The following is a 23,697-nucleotide window of genomic DNA, read 5'->3' as shown; positions in this document are numbered from 1 at the left end:
TAAATGTGTACACCCCGAATTGGGAGATGTTAAGTTTATAGAGCGGTTGTCGGTTGCAATTCTGGAATTAGATACACACCAATTGACTTTATGGGTGAATTTTAACTAAGTATTGGATCCGAAGTTGGATCGCTGCAGGCCGAGTTTGCTGGCACATTCGAGGATGGCGAAGGTGATAGCTGCATTCATGGAGGAGACAGGAGAGTTGGAACCGTGGTGGTTTACGCACCTGAGGGGTAAGGAGTTTTCATTTCTCCTCCAGTACACAAGGTGTACTCGAAGATTGGCTTTTTGTCATGGGTAGGACCTTGCTCCCTGGGGTGAAAAAGCGTAAAGTATTTGGTGATGGTTATTTTGGACCACACCGCATTTGGCGGACTTGATGTTGGAGCCAACACATGGGATAGAGGCTGGTTGTGGGACTGTTGTCTGATTTTGTGGGATGATTTCTAGGGCCATAAAGGAGTACGTTGAATTGAATAAGAATGGGATGGTCTCGTCCTCTACTTTGTGGAGACGTTAAAGGCAGTGATTAAGGGGGTGGGGGGGAGATCATCCTGTACAAGGCACACATAGACAGAGAGGTCAGGAAGGAGCGTCAAGAACTGGTGGACGCGATTGTAGCACTGCTGCCTCATGGTGCCGGTTCGATCCCGGCTCTGGGTCACAGTCTGTGTTGGGTTTGCACATGGAAAATAATTTTCTGCTCCGTTCCTCATAGAACATAGAACATTACAGCGCAGTACAGGCCCTTCGGCCCTCGATGTTGCGCCGACTTGTGAAACCACTCTAAAGCCCATTTACACTATTCCCTTATCGTCCATATGTCTATCCAATGACCATTTGAATACCCTTAGTTTTGGCGAGTCCACTACTGTTGCAGGCAGGGCATTCCACACCCTTACTACTCTCTGAGTAAAGAACCTACCTCTGACATCTGTCCTATATCTATCTCCCCTCAATTTAAAGCTATGTCCCCCCGTGCTAGACATCACCATCCGAGGAAAAAGGCTCTCACTGTCCACCCTATCCAATCCTCTGATCATCTTGTATGCCTTAATTAAGTCACCTCTTAACCTTCTTCTCTCTAACGGAAACAGCCTCAAGTCCCTCAGCCTTTCCTCATAAGATCTTCCCTCCATACCAGGCAACATTCTGGTAAATCTCCTCTGCACCCTTTCCAATGCTTCCACATCCTTCCTATAATGTGGTGACCAGAATTGCACGCAATACTCCAAATGCGGCCGCACCAGAGTTTTGTACAGCTGCAACATGACCTCATGGCTCCGAAGCTCAATCCCTCTACCAATAAAAGCTAACACACCGTATGCCTTCTTAACAACCCTCTCAACCTGAGTGGCAACTTTCAGGGATCTATGTACATGGACACCGAGATCTCTCTGCTCATCCACACTGCCAAGAATCTTACCATTAGCCCAGTACTCTGTCTTCCTGTTATTCCTTCCAAAATGAATCACCTCACACTTTTCTGCATGAAACTCCATTTGCCACCTCTCAGCCCAGCGCTGCAGCTTATCTATGTCCCTCTGTAACTTGTAACATCCTTCCGCACTGTCCACAACTCCACCGACTTTAGTGTCATCTGCAAATTTACTCACCCATCCTTCTACGCCCTCCTCCAGGTCATTTATAAAAATGACAAACAGCAGTGGCCCCAAAACAGATCCTTGTGGTACACCACTAGTAAATGGACTCCAGTCTGAACACTTCCCATCAACCACCACCCTTTGTCTTCTTCCAGCTAGCCAATTTCTGATCCAAACTGCTAAGTGTCCCTGAATCCCATGCTTCCGTATTTTCTGCAGTAGCCTACCGTGGGGAACCTTATCAAACGCTTTACTGAAATCCATATACACCACATCAACTGCTTTACCCTCATCCACCTGTTTGGTCACCTTCTCAAAGAACTCAATATGGTTTGTGAGGCACGACCTACCCTTCACAAAACCGTGTTGACTGTCTAATCAAATTATTCCTTTCCAGATGATTATACACCCTATCTCTTATAAACCTTTCCAAGATTTTGCCCACAACAGAAGTAAGGCTCACTGGTCTATAGTTACCAGGGTTGTCTCTACTCCCCTTCTTGAACAAGGGGACAACATTTGCTATCCTCCAGTCTTCTGGAAATATTCCTGTAGACAAAGATGACTTAAAGATCAAAGCCAAAGGCTCAGCAATCTCCTCCCTTGCTTCCCAAAGAATCCTAGGATAAATCCCATCCGGCCCTGGGGACTTATCTATTTTCACCCTTTCCAGAATTGTTAACACCTCCTCCTTATGAACCTCAAGCCCTTCTAGTCTAGTAGCCTGAATCTCAGTATTCTCCTTGACAACATTGTCTTTTTCCTGTGTGAATACTGACGAAAAATATTCATTTAGCACCTCTCCTATCTCCTCGGACTCCATGCACAACTTCCCACCACTGTCCTTGACTGGCCCTACTCTTACCCTAGTCATTCTTTTATTCCTGACATATCTGTAGAAAGCTTTAGGGTTATCCTTGATCCTACCTGCCAAAGGCGTCTCATGTCCCCTCCTGGCTCTTCTTAGCTCTCTCTTTAGGTCCTTCCTAGCTAACTTGTAACTCTCGAGCGCCCTTACTGAACCGTCATGTCTCATCTTTACATAAGCCTCCTTCTTCCTCTTGACAAGTGTTTCGACTGCCTTAGTAAACCACGGTTCCCTTGTTCGACCATTTCCTCCCTGCCTGACAGGCACATACTTATCAAGGACACGCAGTAGCTGTTCCTTGAACAAGCTCCACATTTCCATTGTGCCCATCCCCTGCAGTTTTCCTCTCCAACCGATGCATCCTAAGTCTTGCCTTATCGCATCATAATTGCCTTTCCCACAGATATAACTCTTGCCCTGCGGTATATACCTATCCTTTTCCATCACTAAAGTAAACGTAATCGAGTTGTGGTCACTATCACCAAAGTGCTCACCTCCCTCCAAATCTAACACCTGTCCTGGTTCATTACCCAGTACCAAATCTAAAACGGCCTCGCCTCTCGTTGGCCTATCTACATACTGTGTCAGGAAACCCTCCTGCACACATTGGACAAAAACGGACCCATCTAAAGTACTCGAGCTATAGCGTTTCCTCTACATCTCTGGAACTTTTCGGAGGCCTATAGAAAACCCCTAACAGGGTGACCTCTCCTTTCCTGTTTCTAACCTCAGCCCATACTACCTCAATTGACGAGTCCTCATCAAACATCCTTTCTGCCACCGTAATACTGTCCTTGACTAACAATGCCACCCCTCCCCTCTCTTTTACCACCTTCCCTGAGCTTACTGAAATATCTAAACCCCGGCACCTGCAACAACCATTCCTGTCCCTGCTCTATCCATGTCTCCAAAATGGCCACAGCATCGAAGTCACAGGTACCAACCCATGCCGCAAGTTCACCCACTTTATTCCAGATGCTCCTGGCATTGAAGAAGACACACTTTAAACCACCTTCCTGCCTGCCAGTACGCTCCTGCAACTTTAAAACCTTACTCATGACCTCACTACTCTCAACCTCCTGTATACTGGAGCTAAAATTCAGGTTCCCAAGCCCCTGCTGTACTAGTTTAAACACTCCCGGAGAGCATTAGCAAATTTCCCCCCAGGATATTGGTACCCCTCTGGTCCAGGTGTAGACCATCCCGTTTGTAGAGGTCCCACCGACCCTAGAATGAGCCCTAGTTATCCAGAAATCTGAAACCCTCTCTCCTGCCACGCGTTCAACTCCTCGCTTTCCCTATTCCTCATATCGCTATCACGTGGCACCCATCTATCTTTATTCTTCGGAGTAACTACATCCCTGAAGCCTCTATCTATGACCACCTCTGCCTCCCGAATGATCCGAAGTTCATCCAGCTCCAGCTCCCTAACGCAGTTTCTGAGGAGCTGGAGATGGGTGCACTTCCCACAGATGAAATCAGCAGGGACACTGTCGGCGTCCCTCACCTCAAACATTCTGCAGGAGGAACATTGCACTACCTTCCCTGCCATCCCCCTAGATAAAAAAAGAAAAAGAGCTTACCTGTTATTCACTCCCCTTCTCAGCAAGCACTCACTCAGCAACCACTGCACCCCGCACGATAACACCCGAGGGAAAATTAAAGAAAATCTACTTATCAGTCACCAGCCAGTCCCTTACCTGCAGGCTGTGACGTCACGGTTCAACTTCTTTCTACTTCCACCTGCCCTCGAGCCTTCCTCTTGATATTTACAGTGGTTGGTTTTTTTTTGGTTAGAGGAGGGGTTAGGGAGGGAAACACTGAAGAAGTGTTTCGGGTTTAAGTGTCACTTGACAACAGCTCCTCCACAAACTACCTTCAAATTAGGGTGACCACGACGGAGGTATGCAAATTTCCCTTGCAACACCAATCAGCAGCTCCGCTCTACTGCCCTCTGCTGGATGACCAAACCCCGTGTTTGCGTGGGTTTCGCCCCCACAACCCAAAAGATGTGCAGGGTAGGTGGATTTGCCATGCAAAATTGCCCCTTAACTGGAAAAATGAATTGGGTACTCTAAATTTATTAACAAAAAAAGTTATCAGCCTACACAGGGATTATAAATTGTTGCTGTCATTGTCGAAAGAAGTCCAGGAGATTGCATGGACCACGTGTTATCTGTAAAGTTACTGCCATTCTATTTGATCACGGTTCCAGCTTCATCCTGAATGCATGCAACAAGTCAGCATCCACCACACCAACCAGCAATGCGTTTCAGTGAATCAGTATTGAATGGAAAAAGGATAACCATCTAACAACCAGTCTATTACCTTCCCAAATCTGCTCAACTGCAAAAACCTTATGATAGGGAATGGCTATAGATTGTGTCATGACAATGATAAATAAATGATAATGATAAAGATATAATTGAGTGAACTCTACTTATCATAGTCACAAGCTAACCAAAGACATATTTAACTATTTAAAAAGGAGTTGTTTTGTTTTAAAAAAAGACAATGGGTGTAATTTTCTCAGAAATAGGCAGAGTAGCGCAGCGGGTGACAAAACCCGAGAGAAAGTCTGTGCGCTGTATTGTTCAGCGCACAGCTGAAAAAAATGGAGCGCTGTTTTTAAAGGATGAGCTGATACAAAACATTAAAAAAAGAACCTCCTCACGAAACCTCCCTCCCACTCCCCATCCCCCCCCGTCATGAAATACCCATCCATGCAACACCCTCCCAGCAATGCAGTGCCAGGGTTCAGTGTCATGGAAATGCCAAGGGGCAGTGCCGGGGTACTCTCCCCCTGAGGGATCATAGAATCCCTACAGTATAGAAGAGATCATTCGGCCCATCGGATCTGCACCGACCATCCAAAAGAGCACCCCACTCCGTCATCCTATCCCCATAACTCCACCTAATCCCACTAATCCCCAGACACTAAGGGGCAATTTTATCTTGGCCAATCCAACTAACCTGCAACCTATACATTTTTGGACCCCCTCCCGTGGGTTCTGCTTGCCAGGTGCACATCGTGGGGGACCTGGCATAATTCACGTCGATGTCTAGCATGGTGCAGTTACCTGAACTTCAATTCAATTTCAAGATTTCAAAAGAAACCAGTTAATTTCAAATGGCTGCAATAGTCAACAATCTACATCTCAGAGACAAACAAAGGACTTAATTGTATATTTTAAAACTTTTATTTGGACTTTAACTTTTCTTTCTTCTGAAATCTGTGTGTATACTGTGTCCTTTATTATTTTCCTTGGGTTTAGCAACTAATAAAGATATTATTTCTGTGACACAAGGGGCGTGATTCAATGGCCTCGTCACGCCCAATTTGGTGTCCTCTCATGAGATTTGCGATGCTTGAAATGTCTCACTAAATTTAACAGTGTCGCAAGACGTTACAATCTGGATCTCGCTCTTGCATATTTAAATGAGTCATTACACATTTAAATGAGTCATTACACTAATGTTAATATGCATATGAATTCCAATACATACAGTTTACTTACAGCAGTTCAACATTCTCTTAAATTTATTCTTGGGAGATCTGACAATGGTAACGCTGGGAGGAAACAAACTTTATTCCTTCTTCCGAAATTGGACAATGGTCTTGGTACGAGTTTATTTCCTTTTGAAATCCAAGCTAATCATTGTTTCCTGGTTTCACACTCGAACATTACTTTCTTCTTTGAGCTCAGACGTATTCCTGTTTTTCCAGTGCCCCTTTTGGGGAATAACACTGGGCAGAGTATGGACAGTCTGCCGAACACATTCTGATGTATTCCAAGTCCTCTTCATCAATCTTTCAGTTTGAACTTTGTACTCTTGAGCCAGGAGTAATTCTTGAATGCTGGCCAATTATGTTTCCATTAATGCTGCTTTATAAACTGCAGCTAAATTAACCATCACCTCAGTGATCCCAATATCTTACAGATCCCAAGTGCAATGGCTACTTTTATGTTTGTAATTATAATATTTATTATAATATAGAAAATAAAAGCAGAATATCAGAACAAAATTAACCACTGCTGTGATCAGAGATGGATTTAGCTTTATTTGATACTTCATTTCCGTAATCCAACTTGAGTTCTGTTGACACGAAACTTGTAAAAAAAAAATATATGTTGATAATGATTTGGCAGCTACGTCATCTCATTCATCAACGATACCTACAATAAAATGACAGGCACAAAGTTAGTAGGTGTGTTCCAGGATCATGTAACAGAAGCCCTGAAGGCATAAAATGGCATGGCTGCACTGCCAATTGGTAAAGTAGACAAAGGGAAGCCAGTCGATATACTTGTATTTCCAAAAAGTCTTCAATAAGGTGCCACACAAAAGATCAACACAGAAGATAAGGGCTCATGGAGTTGGGGGTTATATTGGCATGGATGGAGGATTGCTCAGTGGACAAAAAGCAGAGAGTATGAATAAATGGGCTATCTTCAAGATGGCAGGCTACAACATGTGGAGTGCCACAAGGTTCAGTGCTGGGCTTTCAGCGATTAACAATCTATGTGAATGACTTTGATACATTATTCGAGGTCCCTTCGCTCTATGTTTGCTGTCATACAAAATTAGTTGAGAATGTAAGCAGTGAGTAGGACACAAAGAGGCTATAAAGAGCCTTTCCAGCTGCTTTGATGCCTGTCTTTCAAACCTTCAGGTCCACAGAACATTTAATCTAATCACTCTTAGCTGAGCATAGATTCAGCCCACACATAGAAACCCTCATTAGTGCTATTTAAAGGGTACTTGCAGGTGAGATGCCTTTGACTGTGTAGAAATTATGGAAGTACAGCGGCTTGATTTTGAAGATCTGTTGGTGGGCATGGATGCAGATAATTTTGTAGCCTAGTCTGCAAGAAGTATGGGGGCTGTACTTGCAGTGCCTCTGGATCTGCAACAGAATGGAGAGATAGAGCAGAGATTGCAGAGAGAACGCTCTGGGACGAGGTAAGGTGAGGAGGGAGGAGGAGGACTCTACACTTAAGACCCGAATACCAGCAGGTTTCCCAAGTGCATTACCCATAACTCTACCTCACACAGGAGCAATGCCTGAGGTGGTTCAGATTCAATAAGGAGGTAGTCAGTGATTTGTGCCGGATCCTTCGCAACACAGTGAGGACACCACATGTGAATAGCCTTCAACTTCCAAATCATTCCAGTTGGGTGTGGGTGAAGTAACCAATATCTTTCATTGCAACATCCATTGCTACATCTGAGAGGTGACTGTGTGGGGTGAAGAGAGGCAGTTACACTGTGTTCTCTCTAAGCTGGGGAAAGCAGGATAAAAGGCCTTGTGACTTTGCCAGAACAGCCAGATTCCCAGTGGTGCGAAAAGTGCAGGGATCCATCGACTGCATACACTGGGCATTGTGGGGCCACCCATGTTAACAGGGAGGGGTATGGGAACTGAAGGGGTAACACTTCAATGTACGTAAGTGTGTCAAAATGTTGACATGCCATAATATTGATGACTGTCCACCCACTATCATAGCAACAGTGCCTTAATTCTATGACAGTCTGCCATTCCCACCATATTCAGCCTCCAAGAATAACCAGGGATTGGTAGCTAGGGGACAATGGCTATTCCTTTACACCTGGCAGATGTCACCACCTCGACAACCAATCATGCAAGGATAATGGGCGTATGATGAAAACTATGGCATCACCAGGATTATGAAGCAGATCACTGACATGGTAAAGCAATCCTTCTGAAGGTGGAGCATTCTGGAGGATTCCCCAGTACACACAAAAGCTGCATTCTCCACATCATGCATGGGTGCAGCCATTAGTACCAGACATACAAAGGCCATCTCAGGAGAAGGGGATGAAAGACAGGATGACGAGGCAGGCATCACTTCACTCTGGATGGGCTGTCCATGGCTGGCTACTCAGACTCCATTTCACATAGGTGAACTTCCCTTCATTAAATGACTCTACCCATCCCTTCCACCCTCTCCTCCAATAATGTGTGAGTAGTGCATGAACTTCTTTGTCACATTACCATCTCGCTGGTATGTCACATCACAGGGTCTCCTTGGCTAACAGCTTGTATGAGAAACCGCCTTACCATAACATATTCATCCAGAAACACATCCATTTGTCCAAACCAAAATAAACTATCATCATCGAATCATAGAATTTACAGTGCAGAAGGAGGCCATTTGGCCCATCGAGTCTGCAACAGCCCCTGGAAAGAGCACCCTACCTGAGCACACTCTTCCACCCCATCCCTGTAATCCAGCAACCCCACCCAACCTTTTTAGACTCGAAGGGCAATTTAGCATAGCCAATCCATCTAACCTGCACATCTTTGTGGAAGGAAACCGGAGCACCCGAAGGAAACCCACGCAGACACAGGGAGAAAGCGCAAACTCCACACAGAGAGTGACCTATGCCGGGAATCAAACCTGAAACCCTGGAGCTGCAACTGTACTAACCACTGTGCTACCGTGCTGCCAATCTTAAGGCATTCCCTTTGTGCCTGTTGTGCAGTTGCATTTGTCTATCCTAGTGCTCCTTATACAATGCTACCTCAAGCTGCAGCATGGCTATCTACTCCTCCAGCACTTCCTTCTCCTTTTGAGCATCTCACCTTGTCCCTACCCTCTCATCTATCTTTCAAAATCAACATTCTGCATTGCCTTCCCAAGAATGATAAAAATATTATTATCGAGGCATCTTCACAGCTTTCCTCCCTCAGTCTCTGCACTAACTTCTCATCCTCAATGATTTCAATGTCCATCTTAACTTATAATGTTCTTTCTCCTCCAAATTCACTGCCCTCTTATCGTCCCTAAATCTCTCCCTGCATTAAAACTCCCCAACCATGTTATTGTCATTTTCATGACCATGCCATCTCATGCTAGTCCCATCGTATCAATTACAGATAAAACCACCAGTGATAATTTCCTTGTATCACTCACCACCTACATTCCCTTTCCATGCGCCAACCCTACCTCCTTCTGTCTCTGAACCTAGAAAAACTATCCCCTAATTCACGTAGAACTGCACTTTCAAAATCCCAACTATCCAGTCCTTGGCCTTCCATTGTCACAGAATTCCTGCAGCTATTGATTTACTTAGTCATACCCCTCACCTCCACCTTGTCCCTAGTTACCAATAAACTAATACTCTCCCACCATGTCCGTTCTTGGTACAGTCCTCATCTTCACTTCCTTGAGTCAAAGGGATTGAGACAGGAAATTATATGGTAGACAACTGGTTTAGCCATCCACTGGCAGATCTGGCTGGACTATGTAAAACACGATTAGGTCCTGTTCTCATCTGTTAAAACAGCTCACTATTCCAGGATATTCCTGGAAAGCAAATCTCTGGCTTATTTTCTCTATTGCAAACTATCTTCTTAAAGCCCTTTCCTCCATCGCTTCCAACAATGTACGAGTCGAGCAGGAACGTCTCTGTCACTAAGATTGAGACAATCTGATCATTTGCTTCTTGTCCCCCTCTCCTTTAAATTTGTTGTCATCACGAGGTCCTCAAAAAAAACTTTTACCTCACTGTCCTTTCAAACTACCGCCCCATCTCCAATCTCACTTTCTTCTCACAACTCCTTGAAATGTTAAAAGCAAATTACTGCGGATGCTGGAATCTGAAATGAAAGAGAAAATGCTGGAAAATCTCAGCAGGTCTGGCAGCATCTGTAGGGAGAGAAAAGAGCTAACATTTCCAGTGCGATGACTCTTTGTCAAAGCATCATCGGACTCAAAACGTTATCTCTTTTCTCTCCCTACAGATGCTGCAAGACCGGTTGAGATTTTCCAGCATTTTCTCTTTCGTCCTTGAATATGTTGCCGTCTCCCAAATCTGTTCCCTTCTTTCCTGCAACTCTGTGTTTGAATCTCTTCAATCAGGTTTCTCACCCTTCCACACACTTGAAGCAGCTCTTATCAAAGTTACACAAGGCATCTTATGTGGCTGTGACAAAAGTAAACTGTTCCACCTCACCTTTATCTTGACCTTTTTGCAGACTTTGACTCATTTGGCACAACGTCCTCCTCCAAAGTGTCTCTACTGTCATTAAGCTGGATGGGGCTGCTCTTACCAGATACCATTCTTACATATTTAACTGTAGCCAGATTATCACTTGCAATGGCTTCCATTAACTGTGGTGTCCTCCGAATGTCTATCCTTGGTCCCCTCCTATTTCATATCTACGTGATCACCATCATCATTTAAAGGCACAATGTTATTTTCCATATGTACAGTGATGACGCCCAATCACTAGATTATCAGTCTGCTTATCTGACATCCACTGGTTGAGCAAAAGGTTCCTCCAATTAAATAGACGGAAATCATTTACAGTCTCCGCTCTAAACTCCATTCCTTAATTACCCTCCATCAGTCTTCCTGATCTTTTCATAACCTTGGTCTTACATTTGATCCTGAGATGAGATTATCCAACCTCATAGTTGTTCCATCACTCTGTATAACTTTACTCCCATTTCAGCTTATCTGCTGCTGAAACACTTGTTTGTGCATTCATTATCTCTTGATTATTCCAGTGTACTCCTCGAATAGAATAGAATAATAGAATCCCTGGAGCGCAGAAGGAGGCTAGTTGACCCATCGAGTCTGCACCAACCCTTCGAAAGAGCACCCTACCTGAACTCATTCCACGCCCTCTCCCAGTAAACCCACCTAACCTTTGGACATGAAGAGACAATTTAGCATGGCCAGTCCACCAAACCTGCACACCTTTGGACTGTGGGAGGAAACCGGATCACCAAAGGAAATCCACGTAGACATGGGGAGAAAGTGCAAACTCCACACAGTAACCCGAGGTCGGAATCAAACCCAGGTCTCTGGCGCTGTGAGGCAGCAGTGCTAACTACTAATCCTTGCTGCTCTCTCACATTCTACCCATTGTAAATCAAAATTCCGCTGCTTGTGTCTTAACTTGCATGAAGCCTGTTCCCCCATTCTCCCTGTGCTCGCTGATCTACATTTGTTCCTTGTCAAAAAATGTCTTGATTATAAAATTCTAATTCATTTTTGTAGCGCACAATGATTTACGCGAGACGAGAAGCGATGAAGTCTATCTAGGCTTTATTAAGCGAGACTTGTTCCCCAGCAGCTCAGTAACAGAATGAGGCTGCGGGGAGAACTCAAGCTCTTATACTCCGCCTTCAGGGCGGAGCCAGAAGTCGGCAGATCCAACCAGGACTGTCAGCCAACAGCCTCTCGGCTTCACAGGTACCATATTACCCCTAATACATACCACCACATTCACCCCTTGTTAAAAAGGAACCCGGCGGGGTGGTGGTTCGCATGGTGGTAGGGGTTTACAAGGCTGGCCCTGGAACAAATTTCGAACTGTGGCTATACATATTTAGCCCAACATTTAGCTATGTACAAGTTTGTCAGAACTATTTACAATAAGGAAATTCTTGCTTTCTTGGTGTCACGCGGATTCCACGAATCGAGCGGGCGGTCTGGTCTTCCTCGTCGATCGCCTCAGCCCCAGTGGTGGTGCAGGTGCTGGCTCGGGCGCTGTCGTCTCTGGGAGGGTAGCGCTGTTTGTTCCTGTTTTCCTCCTGGGCGGGCACGGGAGGAGGACCAATCCCCCCGGGAAGGTGGCGGTCGTGGGGTGCGCCGGTGGCAGGGAGGGGGTGATCGGTATTGGGGGTGTGTGTGTGTTGCTGGCGGGCGCCAGGTCCCGCAGGGAGACCGTGTCCTGTCAGCCGTCGGGGTGCGCCACATAGGCGTACTGCGGGTTCGCGTGGAGATGGTGAACCCTCTCGACCAACGGGTCCGATTTGTGCGCCCGCACATGTTTCCGGAGCAAGATGGGTCCTGGGGCTGCCAGCCAGGTCGGCAGCGACGTGCCGGAGGAGGACTTCCTAGGGAAGACAAGGAGGCGCTCGTGAGGCGTTTGGTTAGTGGTGGTACACAGCAGCAACCGGATGGAGTGGAGAGCATCCGGGAGGACTTCCTGCCACCGGGAAACTGGGAGATCTCTGGACCGTAGGGCCAGTAGGACGGTCTTCCAGACCGTGCCGTTCTCCCTCTCTACCTGCCTGTTCCCCCGGGGGTTGTAGCTGGTCGTCCTGCTCGAGGCAATGCCCTTGCTGAGCAGGAACTGACGCAGTTCGTCACTCATGAAGGAGGACCCCCTGTCGCTATGGATGTATGCGGGGAAGCCGAACAGTGTAAAGATGGTGTCCAGGGCTTTAATGACCCTGGCCGTTGTCATGTCGGGGCAGGGGATGGCGAAGGGGAAACGGGAGTACTCGTCCACCACGTTTAGGAAGTATGCGTTGCGGTCAGTGGAGGGGAGGGGCCCTTTGAAATCCAAACTGAGGCGTTCAAAGGGGCGGGAAGCCTTGATCAGGTGCGCTCTATCCGGCCTGAAAAAGTGCGGTTTGCACTCTGCACAGATGTTGCAGTTCCTGGTGACTGTACGGACCTCCTCAACAGTGTAGGGGAGGTTGCGGGACTTTACGAAATGGTAGAATCGAGTGACCCCCGGGTGGCAGAGGTCCTCGTGGAGGGCTTGGAGGCGGTCTATTTGTGCGTTGGCACATGTGCCGTGGGATAGGGCATCGGACGGCTCGTTCAGCTTTCCGGGACGGTACAAGATCTCATAGTTAAAGGTGGAGAGCTCGATCCTCCACCTTAAGATCTTGTCATTCTTAATTTTGCCCCGCTGTGCATTATCGAACATAATTTGTTCCTGTTTTCCTCCTGGGCGGGCACGGGAGGAGGACCGATCCCCCCGGGAAGGTGGCGGTCGTGGGGTGCGCCGGTGGCAGGGAGGGGGTGATCGGTATTGGGGGTGTGTGTGTGTTGCCGGCGGGCGCCAGGTCCCGCAGGGAGACCGTGTCCTGTCAGCCGTCGGGGTACGCCACATAGGCGTACTGCGGGTTCGCGTGGAGATGGTGAACCCTCTCGACCAACGGGTCTGATTTGTGCGCCCGCACATGTTTCCGGAGCAAGATGGGTCCTGGGGCTGCCAGCCAGGTCGGCAGCGACGTTCCGTTGGTCGGTGAGGAGAGTGAATCTCCTGCCGGCCAGGTAATGCCTCCAATGTCGCACAGCTTCCACTATGGCTTGGGCTTCCTTTTCCACTGAGGAGTGGCGGATTTCTGAGGCGTGGAGGATCCGGGAGAAAAAGGCCACGGGTCTGCCCGCTTGTTTAAGAGTGGCCGCCAGAGCTACATCGGATGCGTCGCTCTCGACCTGGAAGGGGAGGGACTCGTCGATGGCGCGCATCATGGCCTTTGCGATATCCGCTTTGATGCGGCTGAAGGCCTGGCGGGCCTCTGTCGACAGGGGGAAGGTAGTGGACTGTATTAGCGGGCGGGCATTGTCTGCGTACTGGGGGACCCACTGGGCGTAATATGAAAAGAAGCCCAGGCAACGTTTCAGGGCTTTGGAGCAGTGGGGGAGGGGAAATTCCATTAGGGGGCGCATGCGTTCGGGGTCGGGGCCTATCACTCCATTGCGCACTACGTATCCCACGATGGCCAAACGGTTTGTGCTAAGAACGCATTTTTCCTCGTTATATGTGAGGTTCAGGGCGTTAGCGGTCTGGAGGAATTTTTGGAGGTTGGCGTCGTGGTCCTGCTGATCGTGGCCGCAGATGGTTACGTTGTCGAGATACGGGAACGTGGCCTGCAACCCGTGCTGGTCAACCATTCGGTCCATCTCCCGTTGGAAGACCGAGACCCCGTTCGTGACGCCAAATGGGACCCTTAGGAAATGGTATAGCCGCCTGTCTGCCTCGAAGGCGGTGTACTTGCGGTCACCTGGGCGGATGGGGAGCTGGTGGTATGCGGACTTGAGGTCCACGGTGGAAAAGACCTTGTACTGGGCAATCCAAATGACCATGTCGGATATGCGGGGGAGAGGGTACGCATCTAGCTGCGTGTACCTGTTGATGGTCTGACTATAGTCTACGACCATCCTTTGCTTCTCCCCGGTCTTCACGACTACCACCTGGGCTCTCCAGGGACTATTGCTGGCCTGGATTATGCCTTCCTTCAGCAACCGCTGGACTTCAGACCGGATAAACGTCCGGTCCTGGGCACTGTACCGTCTGCTCCTCGTGGCGACGGGTTTGCAATCCGGGGTGAGGTTTGCAAACAAGGACGGCGGTTCAACCTTGAGGGTTGCAAGGCCGCAGATAGTGAGTGGGGGTATTGGGCCGCCGAATTGGAATGTTAGGCTCTGGAGGTTACACTGGATGTCTAATCCCAGTAATGTGGGCGCGCAGAGTTGGGGAAGGACGTAGAGCCTGTAGTTCTTAAAGTCTCTCCCTTGCACCGTTAGGTTCGCGATGCAGAACCCTTTGATCTCCACTGAGTGGGATCCTGCAGCTAGGGAAATCTTTTGCGTGCTTGGATGGATGGGCAGAAAACAGCGTCTTATCGTATCTGGGTGAATAAAACTTTCCGTGCTCCCGGAGTCGATCAAGCATGGCATCTCGTATCCGTTAACCAGCACCGTTGTTGTCGTCGTTTGGAGCGTCCGGGGCCGTGATTGATCCAGTGTCACCGAAGCCAGTTGTGGTAGGAGTGTCGCGGCGTTTTCTTCGGAACCCGTAGAGCCGTCTGTGCTGGGGTCCTTTGTTGTCAACCAAGATGGCGGCGTCCATGAATCGCACGCGGTCGGGGGTGGACAAAATGGCCGCCCCCATGAATCGCACGCGGTCGGGGTGGACAAAATGGCCACCCCCATGAATCGCACGTGGCTGGGGGGTCACAAGATGGCGGCGCCCATCCTCCCCTCGTGGTGTCCGGGACCCAAAATGGCGGCGCCCGCGGGTCGCACATGGGACGCTGGGGGGGGGTTGGGGATGTGTTGTCCTCATTCTTCTCCGGGGATTGCGGCGACCTCCCGGGACCGGCACACTGCTGCGTAATGGCCCTTTTTGCCGCAGCTTTTACAAATAGCTGCGCGGGCTGGGCAGCGCTGCCGGGGGTGTTTCGCCTGCCCGCAAAAGTAGCAGCGGGCCCCGCCGGGATGGTCCGGCGCTCTAACTGCGCAAGCGTGCGGGGGGGTGGGGGGTGCCGGGGAGTCGGTCGCGACGGGGGTCCACGGAGCCCAAGGGGCTGCTGCGCGGTCGGGGCCGTAGGCGCGGGCGTTTTGGGAGGCCACATCAAGGGAGGCCGCAAGGGCCCGTGCCTCTGAGAGTCCTAGCGACTCTCTTTCTAAAAGTCTCTGACGAATTTGGGGAGAGTTCATACCTGCCACGAATGCATCTCGAATTAGCAGGTCCGTGTGCTCGATCGCATTCACCAGCGGGCAGTTGCAGTTTCGGCCCAAAATCAGCAGCGCGCCATAGAATTCGTCGAGCGATTCTCTGGGAATTTGCTGTCTCGTTGCGAGTTGGTGGCGTGCGTAGACCTGGTTTACGGGCCGAATGTAGATGCCCTTCAGCAACGCGAGCGCCGTCGGGAAATCCTCCCCGTCTTCTATAAGCGAGTAAATCTCCGGGCTTACCCTCGAATGCAGGACCTGCATTTTCTGCTCTTCCGTGATCCGGCCGGGGGCCGTTCGAAGGTAGCCTTCGAAGCATGCTCGCCAGTGTTTGAACACGGCCGCCGATTTGCTGCATGGGGGCTGATCCGCAGGCACTCCGGGGCGATCCGGAGCTCCTTAGTCTTTTAAGCTCGCTTAATAAATTGTAGCGCACAATGACTTTCGCGAGACGAGAAGCGATGAAGTCTATCTAGGCTTTATTAAGCGAGACTTGTTCCCCAGCAGCTCAGTAACAGAATGAGGCTGCGGGGAGAACTCAAGCTCTTATACTCCGCCTTCAGGGAGGAGCCAGAAGTCGGCAGATCCAACCAGGACCCGGGACCTGTCAGCCAATAGCCTCTCGGCTTCACAGGTACCATATTACCCCTAATACATACCACCACAATTTCCAAATGCCTTCATGGTCTTTCCCTTCCTTCCCTCTGTCATATGCAACCCCAGGAGCCTCTGAGATATCTTGTTTCTCTAATTCTAGCCTCTTGTGCATCCCCAATTTTAATTGCTCCATCAGTGGTGGTTGTGCCCTCAGTTGCCTACTTCTGGAACTATACCTCTCTGCCTCTCTCCCTTCATTTCCTCCTTGACACCTATCTTTTTGACCAATGTTGCCTGACCTCATATCTCCTGATGTGGCTCGGTGTAATATTTTCTTCTACAATATTCCTGTGAAATGCCTGGGGGTGTTTCATTATGTCAAAGGCACCATATAAATATAAGTTGTTGTGGAAGGCTGCTGACGTATACCAGGGAGACTGCAAATGACCTTGCAGAATGCCCTACAGCAGCTCTAAATCTTGAAGGCCTGCTTCAGACTTCACCAACTCAGTATGGGTTGGCTGGCTGAGAGGCTGGCTGGTAGCGTCTGGTGTCTTAACTTCCACTCCAGCACAGACAAAAGGCACCCAACATTTCAGTGCTGCAGTGGAAATCCAGATGGAGGTCATGAAATCCATGCTAGCTGCCGTGCAATCTCAGACTGCTTACATTATGGCTGAAGATCTTCGTACAGCTCTTGCAGCTCTCCAGCAATCTGACATCCAACAGATTACTAGAATTGAGATGTCAGTCCATGGGAGTGGCATTGAAACCATGCAGCATGAACCTACAGCCCTCTCACAGAATGACAGTTTTCATGCTTCCAACACTGCCACTCTATCAGTGTACTTGCTGATGGCACCCCGTCAGCCAGCCCAGCCATTGCCACCTGCAGTTTCTCTCTGCTTCCTTCTATTACTTGTCACATTGCCTTGAAAAAGAGGGAAGAACATTGTGTTGCACTGTCTTTGAATTCTATGTTTAAAATGGATGAATATCTGGAGTGAATGGAGACATTCAGAGGTAGATGTGAGACTTGCAACATTGGAATAGGTGTGAGGGTGATGGTGTGTGAATTTAAGGCTGGAGTGCTGATTGTTAGGGCTGCTGATGGGAGAGTAATGGGGTTGTGGTGCATTGAACAGATTGAGAGGCTAGTAATCTGGTGGAAGTATCCTTTGAAGATGCCTACCCCAACCTTGACTATCTGTGTGAGGTTACTGAACTTTCTCCAGCACTATTGTCAGATCCTTGGTGCCAGATTCTGCATTGACTTTGTATGCCACCTGTTTCCATTCCCTTCAGAGAAGATTCCGAGATAGCCTCTGAGGCCTGCATTGAAACATGAACGCTCTTCTATTTATCTACATGACTCAGGGGCTCCAGTGCCACATCTGTGAACTTGGGAAGCTTCTCTTTGCCCTGCTGCTTTCATTTTCTCTGTCTCCAATTGCAGTAGTAGCAGTCGGCACCAGCTTCCTTTCAAGTCAGTGCAGTTCCCCTTTAAAAACACCGAGTTCCCTTTCAGGGTTAGAGGATAGCGGTAAAACATGCTAGCTTTGCATGCTGTTAGGCTCCTTGTTCAAGATTTAGCCGGACAGCAGAATGCATTGTGATGGGCTCCATGCTATACTTATTTTCATGGTGAGGCAGCACAGTGTTTGAATGCTGCTTACTTCAGCAAGGCCTATTGCTGGATTGTGACATCCATGTCCAGTACAAGGTGTATAAATAACAATTTGTAGCCCGAGATGTTTGTGATGTATTTCATGGCACACCACTTACTGCTTAAGCACTTAGCTTTTATATAATTCATTGTCATAAAATAAATCATCTGAACATTAATCTTCTCATTTTCTTGTGTTCTAGTCTTTAAACTACTGATCTGAGGCAGGTTCTGGTGCCCAGAATTATCTTTTTAGACATTATGAACCGAGGAATCATTGTGCTGCCACTGCCATATTATTGGCTATGGAGACACGGCAGTGCAGTGGGATTAAGTTTTGATTGACTAATCAAGACATGAAGAACAAATGTTGATAACCTATAGGGCGAAAAACTGGAAAACCTCTGAAAATGTATGGGAATCACAATGCACAGTTAACCGCATAGATTATCATAGAATTTACAGTGCAGAAGGAGGCCATTCGGCCCATCGAGTCTGCACTGGCTCTTGGAAAGAGCACCCTACCCAACACTTACCCTACACCTCCACACTATCCCCATAATCCAGTAACCCCACCCAACACTAAGGGCAATTTTGGACATTAAGGACAATTTATCATGGCCAATCCACCTAACCTGCACATCTTTGGACTGTGGGAGGAAACCAGAGCACTCGGAGGAAACCCACGCACACACGGGGAGGATGTGCAGACTCCGCACAAGGCAGTGACCCAAGCCGGAATCGAGCCTGGGACCCTGCAGCTGTGAAGCAATTGTGCTATCCACAATGTTACCGTGCTGCCCACAATGCTACCATGCTGCCCACAATGCTACCGTGCTGCCCACAATGCTACCATGCTGCCCACAATGCTACCATGCTGCCCACAATGCTACCGTGCTGCCCACAATGCTACCATGCTGCCCACAATGCTACCGTGCTGCCCACAATGCTACCATGCTGCCCACAATGCTACCGTGCTGCCCACAATGCTACCGTGCTGCCCACAATGCTACCATGCTGCCCACAATGCTACCATGCTGCCCACAATGCTAGCGTGCTGCCCACAATGCTACCATGCTGCCCACAATGCTACCATGCTGCCCACAATGCTACCGTGCTGCCCACAATGCTACCATGCTGCCCACAATGCTACCGTGCTGCCCACAATGCTACCGTGCTGCCCACAATGCTACCATGCTGCCCACAATGCTACCATGCTGCCCACAATGCTAGCGTGCTGCCCACAATGCTAGCGTGCTGCCCTGTGCACATTCAAATTAATGTAGGCATCACACAAATATTGTGCTGCCTGCTGATTATGGCAGTGGCAAACAGTCCAGTGCTCAATTGACTATTTGCTAATTAATGGCCACTTAAGGGCCTCCTCAGTCTGCTGCTGGGTTATTACCAGCGAGCAGTTGCCTGCCACATGGCATGGTCTCAAATCTGGGGTGGGGGGAAAAGTAGTGGGGGGGGGGCAAGTAGTGGTGGGGGGGCAAGTAGTGGTGGGGTGGCAAGTAGTGGTGGGGGGGCAAGTAGTGGTGGGGGGAAAGTAGTGGTGGGGGGAAAGTAGTGGTGGGGGAAAGTAGTGGTGCGGGGGCAAGTAGTGGTGGGAGGGGCAAGTAGTGGTGGGAGGGGCAAGTAGTGGTGGGAGGGGCAAGTAGTGGTGGGAGGGGTAAGTAGTGGGGGGGCAAGTAGTGGGGGGGCAAGTAGTGGGGGGGGCAAGTAGTGGGGGGGCAGGTAGTGGGGGGGCAAGTAGTGGGGGGGGCAAGTAGTGGGGGGGGCAAGTAGTGGGGGGGGCAAGTAGTGGGGGGGGCAAGTAGTGGGGGGGGCAAGTAGTGGGGGGGCAAGTAGTGGGGGGGCAAGTAGTGGGGGAGACAAGTAGTGGTGGGGCAAGTAGTGGGGGGGCAAGTAGTGGGGGGGCAAGTAGTGGGGGGGCAAGTAGTGGGGGGGCAAGTAGTGGGGGGGGCAAGTAGTGGGGGGGCAAGTAGTGGTAGGGGGCAAGTAATGGTCGGGGGCAAGTAGTGGTGGGGGGGAAAGTAGTGGTGGGAGGGGCAAGTAGTGGTGGGAGGGGCAAGTAGTGGTGGGAGGGGCATGTAGTGGTGGGAGGGGCAAGTAGTGGTGGGGAGGGCAAGTAGTGGGGGCGCAAGTAGTGGGGGGGGCAAGTAGTGGGGGGCAAGTAGTGGGGGGGCAAGTAGTGGGGGGGCAAGTAGTGGGGGGGCAAGTAGTGGGGGGGCAAGTAGTGGGGGGCAAGTAGTGGGGGGGGGCAGGTAGTGGGGGGGCAGGTAGTGGGGGGACAGGTAGTGGGGGGGCAGGTAGTGGGGGGGGCAGGTAGTGGGGGGGGCAGGTAGTGGGGGGGGCAGGTAGTGAGGGGGGTAAGTAGTGGGGGGGGCAAGTACTGGGGGGGGCAAGTAGTGGGGGGCAAGTAGTGGGGGGGCAAGTAGTGGGGGGGGCAAGTAGTGGGGGGGGGGAAGTAGTGGGGGGGGGAAGTAGTGGGGGGGGCAAGTAGTGGGGGGGGAAAGTAGTGGGGGGGCAAGTATTGGGGGGGCAAGTAGTGGTGGGGGGCAAGTAGTGTTGGGGGGGCAAGTAGTGGTGGGGGTGCAAGTAGTGGGGGGGCAAGTAGTGGGGGGCGGGCAAGTAGTGGGGGGGGGACAAGAAGTGGTGGGGGGGCAAGTAATGGTGGGGGGGCAAGTAGTGGTGGGGGGAAAGTAGTGGTGGGGGGAAAGTAGTGGTGGGGGGAAAGTAGTGGTGGGGGGAAAGTAGTGGTAGGGGGCAAGTAGTGGTAGGGGGGCAAGTAGTGGTGGGAGGGGCAAGTAGTGGTGCGAGGGGCAAGTAGTGGTGGGAGGGGCAAGTAGTGGTGGGGGGGCAAGTAATGGTGGGGGGCAAGTAATGGTGGGGGGCAAGTAGTGGTAGGGGGCAAGTAGTGGTGGGAGGGGCAAGTAGTGGTGGGAGGGGCAAGTAGTGGTGGGAGGGGCAAGTAGTGGTGGGAGGGGCAAGTAGTGGTGGGGGGGCAAGTAGTGGTGGGGGGGCAAGTAGTGGTGGGGGGCAAGTAGTGGTGGGGGGCAAGTCGTGTGGGGGGGCAAGTAGTGGTGGGGGCAAGAAGTGGTTGGGGGGCAAGTAGAGGTGGGGGGCAAGTAGTGGTGGGGGGCAAGTAGTGGTGGGGGGAAGGAATGGTAGGGGGGCAAGTAGAGGTGGGGGGCAAGCAGTGGTAGGGGGCAAGTAGTGGTGGGAGGGGCAAGTAGTGGTGGGAGGGGCAAGTAGTGGTGGGAGGGGCAAATAGTGGTGGGAGGGGCAAATGGTGGTGGGAGGGGCAAGTGGTGGTGGGGAGGCAAGTAGTGGTGGGGGCGATAGTAGTGTTGGGGGGCAAGTAGTGGTGGGGGGCAAGTAGTGGTGGGGGGCAAGTAGTGGTGGGGGGCAAGTAGTGGTGGGGGTGCAAGTAGTGGTGGGGGACAAGTAATGGTGGGGGGCAGGTAGTGGTGGGGGGCAGGTAGTGGTGGGGGGCAAGTAGTAGTGGGGGGCAAGTTGTGGTGGGGGGCAAGTAGTGGTGGGGGGCAAGTAGTGGTGGGGGGCAAGTAGTGGGGGCAAGTAGTGGGGGGCAAGTAGTGGGGGGCAAGTAGTGGGGGGCAAGTAGTGGGGGGCAAGTAGTGGTAGGGGGCAAGTAGTGGTGGGGGGCAGGTAATGGAGGGGCAAGTAGTGGTGGGGGGCAAGTAGTGGTGGGGGGTCAAGTAGTGGTGGGGGGGCAAGTAGTGGTGGGGGTGCAAGTAGTGGTGGGAGGCAAGTAATGGTGGGGGGCAAGTAGTAATGAGGGGGCAAATAGTGGTGGGGGGGCAAGTAGTGGTGGGGGGGCAAGTAGTGGTGGGGGGCAAGTAGTGGTGGGAGGGGCAAGTAATGGTGGGGGGCAAGTAGTGGTGCGGGGGCAAGTAGTGGTGGGGGAAGTAGTGGTGGGGGGGCAAGTAGTGGTGGGAGGGGCAAGTAATGATGGGGGGCAAGTAGTGGTGCGGGGGCAAGTAGTGGTGGGGAAGTAATGGTAGGGGGGCAAGTAGTGGTGGGGGGCAAGTAGTGGTAGTGGGGCAAGTAGTGGTGGGAGGGGCAAGTAGTGTTGGGGGGCAAGTAGTGGTGGGGGGCAAGTAGTGGTGGGGGGCAAGTAGTGGTGGGGGCAAGTAGTGGTGGGGGTGCAAGTAGTGGTGGGGGGCAAGTAATGGTGGGGGGCAGGTAGTGGTGGGGGGCAAGTAGTAGTGGGGGGCAAGTTGTGGTGGGGGGCAAGTAGTGGTGGGGGGCAAGTAGTGGGGGCAAGTAGTGGGGGGCAAGTAGTGGGGGGCAAGTAGTGGGGGGCAAGTAGTGGTAGGGCGCAAGTAGTGGTGGGGGCAGGTAATGGAGGGGCAAGTAGTGGTGGGGGGCAAGTAGTGGTGGGGGGTCAAGTAGTGGTGGGGGGGCAAGTAGTGGTGGGGGTGCAAGTAGTGGTGGGAGGCAAGTAATGGTGGGGGGCAAGTAGTAATGAGGGGGCAAATAGTGGTGGGGGGGCAAGTAGTGGTGGGGGGGCAAGTAGTGGTGGGGGGCAAGTAGTGGTGGGGGGCAAGTAGTGGTGGGAGGGGCAAGTAATGGTGGGGGGCAAGTAGTGGTGCGGGGGCAAGTAGTGGTGGGGGAAGTAGTGGTGGGGGGGCAAGTAGTGGTGGGAGGGGCAAGTAATGGTGGGGGGCAAGTAGTGGTGCGGGGGCAAGTAGTGGTGGGGAAGTAATGGTAGGGGGGCAAGTAGTGGTGGGGGGCAAGTAGTGGTAGTGGGGCAAGTAGTGGTGGGAGGGGCAAGTAGTGTTGGGGGGCAAGTAGTGGTGGGGGGCAAGTAGTGGTGGGGGGCAAGTAGTGGTGGGGGCAAGTAGTGGTGGGGGTGCAAGTAGTGGTGGGGGGCAAGTAATGGTGGGGGGCAGGTAGTGGTGGGGGGCAAGTAGTAGTGGGGGGCAAGTTGTGGTGGGGGGCAAGTAGTGGTGGGGGGCAAGTCGTGGGGGCAAGTAGTGGGGGGCAAGTAGTGGGGGGCAAGTAGTGGGGGGCAAGTAGTGGTAGGGCGCAAGTAGTGGTGGGGGCAGGTAATGGAGGGGCAAGTAGTGGTGGGGGGTCAAGTAGTGGTGGGGGGTCAAGTAGTGGTGGGGGGGGCAAGTAGTGGTGGGGGTGCCAGTAGTGGTGGGAGGCAAGTAATGGTGGGGGGCAAGTAGTAATGAGGGGGCAAATAGTGGTGGGGGGGCAAGTAGTGGTGGGGGGGCAAGTAGTGGTGGGGGGCAAGTAGTGGTGGGAGGGGCAAGTAATGGTGGGGGGCAAGTAGTGGTGCGGGGGCAAGTAGTGGTGGGGGAAGTAGTGGTGGGGGGGCAAGTAGTGGTGGGAGGGGCAAGTAATGGTGGGGGGCAAGTAGTGGTGCGGGGGCAAGTAGTGGTGGGGAAGTAATGGTAGGGGGGCAAGTAGTGGTGGGGGGCAAGTAGTGGTAGTGGGGCAAGTAGTGGTGGGAGGGGCAAGTAGTGGTGGGGGGGCAAGTAGTGGTGGGGGGCAAGTAGTGGTGGGGGGGCAAGTAGTGGTGGGGTGGCAAGTAGTGGTGGGGGGGCAAGTAGTGGTGGGGGGCAAGTAGTGGTGGGGGGGCAAGTAGTGGTGGGGGGCAAGTAGTGGTGGGGGGCAAGTAGTGGTGGGGTGGCAAGTAGTGGTGGGGTGGCAAGTAGTGGTGGGGGGGCAAGTAGTGGTGG

General features: G+C 51.2%; 1 protein-coding gene across 1 annotated transcript in view; it reads right to left on the bottom strand.

Annotated features, from left to right (window-relative positions):
- Positions 1-5,656: 5,656 nt before the first annotated feature.
- The window catches only part of LOC140421029 (uncharacterized), a 278,045-nt gene continuing 260,004 nt past the window's right edge, over positions 5,657-23,697 (bottom strand). The window contains exon 15 of the mRNA XM_072505325.1: positions 5,657-6,653. The gene's annotated coding sequence lies outside the window, so the exon portion shown is untranslated. The remainder of the gene's footprint in view (positions 6,654-23,697) is intronic.

This window comes from Scyliorhinus torazame, chromosome 5, assembly GCF_047496885.1.
Source record: "Scyliorhinus torazame isolate Kashiwa2021f chromosome 5, sScyTor2.1, whole genome shotgun sequence".
Classification (NCBI taxonomy): domain Eukaryota; kingdom Metazoa; phylum Chordata; class Chondrichthyes; order Carcharhiniformes; family Scyliorhinidae; genus Scyliorhinus; species Scyliorhinus torazame.
The sequence above is the reverse complement of the archived record's forward strand: the minus strand, read 5'-3'. Positions and strand labels throughout refer to the sequence as shown.